Source organism: Setaria italica, chromosome IV (assembly GCF_000263155.2).
Source record: "Setaria italica strain Yugu1 chromosome IV, Setaria_italica_v2.0, whole genome shotgun sequence".
NCBI classification, from domain to species: Eukaryota; Viridiplantae; Streptophyta; class Magnoliopsida; order Poales; family Poaceae; genus Setaria; species Setaria italica.
In genome coordinates, this window is record NC_028453.1 from 24002667 (window position 1) to 24009834 (window position 7168).

General features: G+C 41.7%; 1 pseudogene; it reads right to left on the reverse strand.

Annotated features, from left to right (window-relative positions):
- Positions 1 to 2709: 2709 nt before the first annotated feature.
- On the reverse strand, positions 2710 to 5776 carry LOC111257074 (annotated as a pseudogene).
- Between the last annotated feature and the right edge of the window lie 1392 nt (positions 5777 to 7168).

The following is a 7168-nucleotide window of genomic DNA, read 5'->3' on the forward strand; positions in this document are numbered from 1 at the left end:
AAAATCTGGGATGCTGACACTCGAATTTTAGACCAACAGAATGAAGCCACGTAGCAATGGGCAGTGGAGAAAATCGAGTGACAAGAAGCAAAAAATCTATCGAATTCCACACATCAAACCGGACCTGGAAAAATCGACTGAAAACAGAATCACTCGAATAAAATAGAAGATCCTGGCGTCAACCAAAACTCGGAAAAGGAAACAGAGCCAATAATAGAAGAAGGTTTTGCCTAAAAAAGATTTTTTTTTCAATCCCAATACACGAACACGTACTAACCACTTAATTGGGGGTCCTATCTATATTCCGGAAGGTATATAAGAGTTATAACTATAAAGCCCAAATAAGCCCATTAACTATAACTATTGCCTGACGCTGGCTAGCTAATTATCCCGTTCTGTTGGAGCTTTAGGTGAACTAGCATGAGGATGTAAAAAATGTTGGACGAGAATTGTTGAATTAACATTTTTTAGAGAAATGTTGAATCAATATTTTTTTATAAAAAGTTGAATCAACATTTTTTTCCGAACATTTTTCCGACAAAAGTTGAACCAATATTTTTAAAGAAAAGTTGAACCAACATTTCTTCAACAAAGTTTTGCCTACATTTTTTTAGTTGAACCCAACATTTTTCGCCTACATTTTTTTTAAAAGTTGAACCCAACATTTTTCGGAACCTTCTTCTCCGGCGCCGGCGAGCGGCGCGGCGGCACCGGGCTGCAGGGGGCGGCGGCGCATGAGGTCGCGGCGGTGGCAGCGGGGGGTGGGGTCGCACGATGGCTGATGGCAGCGGGGGTGCGCAATGGCCGGCAGCGGGAGGGGCGCGCAACAGCCGGCGGCGGGAGTGGAGGAGGCAGGAGGCAGGGGCGCCGGCACTAACGGCAGGAGGGGCGTGCGACGGTAGGAGTGGAGGAGGCAGGGGCGACAACGGGAGTGGAGGAGGCAGGAGGTAGGGTGATATGTGTTAGGGTTTGTGGGATCCAACGGTGTGGGTTGTTTTGCACGAATCTCAAACACTGGAAGGTGAGGAAGAAAATTTTTTTCCAAAAGATGGATAGCGTTTCCGAAACGGTCGAAGCCATGAAGTAAGCCCAATCTAACCCTTTTACTATCATCTGGCCGAGGCCCAACTTGTAGCCTGATTTAACTCCACCTCACTAGCAGGCCTAGCAGGCTAACCCGGCCAGCTCACTTTTGTGCTAATCAGGTCGTGGCCTGCTGACCCACCCCACCACGCGCAAAACAACAGCAAGTCAGCATTGCTAATGGGCCGTAAAACAGCAACCAACGCATCGTGGTCCAACAGGGAAACAGAGGAGCCAACGCTAAGGCTTAATTTGGCAGCGAGGGGAGTCAATTTTCCGGTGGCAAATCAGTAGGCCGGGAGGATCTCTCCGTCTGGGTTTGGAAACTAAGAGACTAAATTCCCTTTTGAAGCAAAAAATACTTCAAAAAATTTAGAAAAAATTAAAGAAAAATCAGAAATATTTAGAAAGATCATAAACGCATTGAAACATCTCAAAAAACCAAAAATCTGCACCAACCTTACATGACCATCCATAAATTCAAATTATGGTTCACTTTAATCCACATAAATAATGACATGTATGTCTAGCAGAAAAACAATTTTATCACATGCATGACACCTCCATGGCTCAACAGCAGATGACACCACATCGCCACCAACAGTCCCCATCACCATATATAAATTATTTAGAGACTATAAAACTTTAGCTAAAACAATATTGAAACAGAGCACATATAGTTTAGCCAATTCCAACCACATCCTTGTTCCCATCGGTAATAAGACATAGCAGAGATGGTTCATTCCATCCCAATGACACCAACTTGGTTCTGATCGCGTAGTAGTTAGCTCACTGAAGTATGATCCATGAGAGATCTACAGTCAGATTAACAATTAAAGGCTTAGATTCAACATATAATTCAAAGTAGACAAATATAGACAAACAGACATGTTAATCCATAGTCAAGTTAATGATCAAGTTAATAATTCATAGAAGCTACAGAAGGTTAATAATTCAGAAGCTACAGAAGGTTAATAATTCAGAAGCTACAGAAGATTAATTCAGAAGCTACAAAAGCTACAGAAGTTAATCAATTATCATACACTGAGCATGTTCAAAGAGACATACCTAATTTTTCGCTTTAGCCACATTAATCAAACATTAGGATTCTTGGTTGTAATGAATATCTTCCTGTGTGTCCCAGACTCAAAGACATCCAAAGCATATGACTTCTCGTTATCGGTTAATTCAGCCATAGCATCCACTTGATCAACACACTTCTCAACTAAAAATTCTTCCTCACACCTTTTCCTTTCTTCAAGAGCTTGCACAGTTTTGCTGGTTTGGCTCTTTTTTACTCCACATATCCCTCAAGAGCAGATCCAATGTGACTTTGCTTACGCTTTTTCCCACTTTCACCTTCTTCCTGTCTTGAATCTTGAGCTTCATTGCGTTCATTATGTGCACTAGAAGTCTCTTGGCCATCGAAACTCGAAGTAAAGGGATTAGCACCCAAGTGACTGCTACTTTGTTCAGAGTTACTTCTTTCAATAGGAGGTGCAGAAGAAGGAACAGCAGGAGGTGCAGGAGGAGGAACAGCAGGAGGTGCAGGAGTAGAAGGTGGATCCACTTGCATAGTTGATGTGAAGTTTAGTTTTAGCAACACTTCCTATTTTCAAGAGACAATTGGAACTCATATTAGAACCACAAAATTGTTTGATGCTGAAAGCAATAAATTAAGCTATGCAAGTGAGGGAACTTCACCTTCATATAGTGCTTCCAATTGGTAAAAGAGGGGAAATGGCTTCTTGCGAAACTTTGCTACTCTTGGGTGATTCTGTTGAATGTAACAGAAAAGGATAATTAGTTAACAACGATAACTTAGCTACTTCTTAGCATATTTTATATAGAGTCCAAATGGCTTACCGCAATTAGCATCTCCCATACTTTTGGTTCCGTTAATCATACACAAAGATTCATTCCAACCATTACCACTGTCTCTTTTAGCATCTCTTAGTGCCTTATAATTAGCTTTGAGCTCCTTCTCCTTCTCCTGCGCCTGCTTCTTTGTGAAATGAGCTGCGGGAAACTTCTCATTGAACTTGCTGGTGATAATCTTGCAGCCCTCCGATACCCAACCATTTTGATCTTTATATTTGGGGTTATCTTTGTAGTCAAGTAATATTTCAACAAGACCTTTCTCATAAGCTGAGTTCCAAGCAGCCCTATCAGCTTCTCCTGCCACATGAAATGAATGGGAAGTTAAGGTTGAAGTTGCATGCTAACATAACATTATGTGATAGGGTTCCTTTCCTATTTATTTAGGGAGGGACCTTACCTTCTGCGATGGTGATTGGTATATGAGTGTCATCGATTGCACCAATGCAATTCAGCACGGAAGGAAAGAAATTAAGGACTTGGCATGCAAGGAAAGAAAAGATTGGGGAAAGGATTATGCACACCTGAAAGAAGGGCATAAAACGAGGATCTATCATGATTTTGATATGAGTTTGGAATGAACTTGGTAGTCTCACAAATCGATGAGTTAAGGCAGGAATTATTTTGAAAACGTCTGTTATTTTCCGATGGATCGTCTCGCCATTGTGTTAAAAAGCTTTCTGTAGCCTTTGGTTGCTAGCATTATGTGAGAGCATAAACATGAACATCCCAACATGAACATCCCAAGCTGCTCCTCAATAGCAACACCTCGTGTGTCACGGAGAAAATTGTCTCTTCTAAGAAAATTCGCTATGGTTTTAAATATTTCAGACTCCATTCGGAACTCAACTTTACACCAACTCGGGTTCCCTTTAAGGACTTCCTTAACCTTTTTGACACCAGGAAGGGAAGATGTGTGCATGCATTTTCTCTTCTTGTAGGTACGGAATTATGGTAGGAACAAGTACAAAAAATAGCTCATCATTCTCTTCCTCCTCCTCCAACAAGAACTGCGTAACTTGCTTCTCCCAAGACCCCATTATCTAGAGAAATTAGGCTAACAAACTAATATAGTAACCCATCAAATAAGGTTTAAGTGGCAGATTGAATATTCTTAATACTACTTTGTTACTGCATAAGAATGTGTGTGCATGACCCCTAAAAGTATCCCGAAAAAAGGGTTATGTCAATGTGCACCATTAGCTGTGGGTTTTTTTTTTACATAGTCTAGCTGCATGGTGTGTGTATATAGGGAAAAGAGGAAGATAATGTTGCTTGGTCTTAGCAATCAGCAGTCAGCATGCAGATAGATTGGAACTACTAGTAATGAAACAAAAAGGAAAAAAAATAGATGGGATCTAGTAGTAAAATGGTGCTATTTCTCTATCATCATAGTTCAGATCATGCTGTGAAAAAATATAACTGAACAATAGTTCTGAAATAACTTGTTTAGATCTAGTGGAAATGTTGCTATAACGGATAAACCTATGTAGACCAATGTTCCAAAGCATGTAACGATAGATAGCTAAAAGGCTTTAAATATAATGTCTTGTAAGCTGTAGTTCTATGCAAAATAAATACACAGTTACAAATCATAAAGGTAGAAGGAACTACATTTCCTCAAAATTTTAGGAAAAGTGTGTTTTCATCGTTAGGCAATATGAAAGCTCAGCATAAGGACTAACATACCCTCTTTCTGCTCTAAGCTCCAATAATATGACCACTGCACTCGATCAACAAAAATATAATGGATCTTTCTATCCCCAAATTCTCAACAACATGTACATAATAACATGACATTGGTGATTAATATAACCTAATGGTAGTTTAGATAAGTCCATTTTCTTCCGAGCAAAATAATAAGATGAGGTCCTGAGGAACACCTATCCTAGCAAAGTAATAAGATGAGGTCCTGAGGAACACCTATCCTGACATGTAAAACTAAGAAGTAACTCCCCAAAATAAGAAAAATCACATAGGTCAGCAAGCACCAGATTCACATATACATACATGAAATGAATCCATGAGTACAATCTCAGCACCACAATTTCTTCTAGTGATTAAATCAAATTAAATGCTTCAATCTGAGCGGTCAAATTAATAGAATATCACACAACGAACAACAAGCAAAAAAGATTTATTGGACTATTAGCAACTACACCTGACTACAAAACAACTTGGGAAACAAACTGTATTGGCTTCCAATATGCAACTGTAGTGTGTTTCCAATGATGATTTGGCTTGAAAATTTCATGGTTGCAACATCTACTGAGGTATGTAACTGGAAAAGGAATAGTTACTACAGTGTAAATCCCACTACTCATGTTACAACTAGCCAAAGTGTTCCAATTTGTAACAAGCAATAACCAAGTGAATCACCCGATGGCTGATGGGGAGGCGGAGGTGGCAGGGGAGTCAGCCGCTGTAGGAATCGAGCCATTGCCGGAGTAGAACCCTAGCAAGAAAGTAAATAAATGTGAGAAGAGGAATGGGACGATTCGAATATGGGGATTAGGAAGAAGGGATGTTGGAGGCACACCTGGACCTGGAATCTTGGAGAGAGCACGCGGGAGCCAGGAGCAACAGCAGTGGTCGGCAGTGGCGGCGGATTCCTGTGGGAGTGGGCAGCACTTCTCGCTCGCGTGAGTCGTGAGTGGAGGAGACAAGGGTGGCGGCAGAGGAGATTAGGCGGCGACGGCGGAGGAGATGAGGTGGCAGCGGCGAAGGTCTCTTGCGCGAGGAGGAGAAGTCGCGAGAGACTGATGGACGGGGACGGGGATGGGGCGCATTCCCGACCTGTGGACGTCGGGAGCATTTCCGCGTGGAAAATGGGCTCATTCGGGCTGAAAGCCACGGCCCAGCAAGCTGCCAAATGCGCAAAATGGACTCCGCGTGGAAGAATCCCGCGTGGGCCGCCGGCGCGCGGAAATGGTCGGGTTCCCAGGGAAGTGGGCTGACAAAGGAGCCTAAAAAGTCAATTGATAGGAGAAATCGAATTTTACTCGAGTGATGGTTAGGAATAGCGTTCTCATATGCCATGTCTGTCTTTATTCTAGTACAACTCTATTGTGATAAAGAGCATTGGGTTTATGGAAGTGGAATATTGCAATCTCCTGTATAAGTGGCCGTGTTAATACATATGGATTGTTCACCAATGACCAGATATGCCTAATAATTTATCCATCTGTTTCAACTTTTGACGAGATGATGAGTTCTTGGCAGCTCATCTGACTTTAGAGACCTTTTTTTTTCGTTTTCTTTTATTTTCAGAAAAGACATTATCTACATAAGCTTCTGCAATCAATATATCAGCCTCCCGACTACATTTAGCTGTTTGCATTCCTTTGCTCCCGGATATTATTTACAGAAATATGGATGACTATGTTTCTGGTAAACACAGAGATCTTTTATTTCTTTAGTTATTAGTCCATATTATTTTAAGATAAGTGTGGCTGTTGGCTGGCGGAGCTACGGATAATAAATTATTATTGCTTGACTATTAGTTCTACTAGCTAGGCATATGTTGTGCCACAAAATACCCATCCAATCTGGCACGATCGATGTGTCACAAGTTCATTTTTACATTTACCATCCAAAGCTGGATACCATAATAATGCATGTGATGGGGGTGATAAAGCCCTAAATCATCGATGTAGCTATGTTACCCTGCAGTCTTTGACATTGCCGGCAGCCTGTAGTAGAAGGCTAGCAGCATTAGCACCTTCTAAAGCATACCAGCGCCGAGTGAATGGTTCGTGATCGAAGATCAATGTGGGTGGAACCTTGTTGCGGTTGATAGCGTTCCTGATTCAGATGCTCGTGGGAACCTTTCCAGTGCCCGGCCTTCAAGTAGTTTTGCTCTCCTTCCCTGTGGAGGGACATTGAACTGCTCATCCTGAAATTGCCGTGAAATTCTTTGCTTCTCTAAATATGTCCGAAGAAATCTGTGTTCTAGTTTGGACCAGGCAGTATCGTACTGTGGCAGGACTACAAAACCGAACTCTCTAAGAACTCGAGGCTGCGCATGGACTGGATTGCGATCACCTGTTTAGTCCAAGTACCGATCGAATAAAAGCATTGAGATTCGAGAATGTGACCAACCACACCCACAGAGAGAAACACGAGAGAAGTTTTATCCATCATGCATAAAAAGGGAGGAAAAATAAAAGGTACATGCAATTAGGAGGATCTCAGCACGGAACATAGC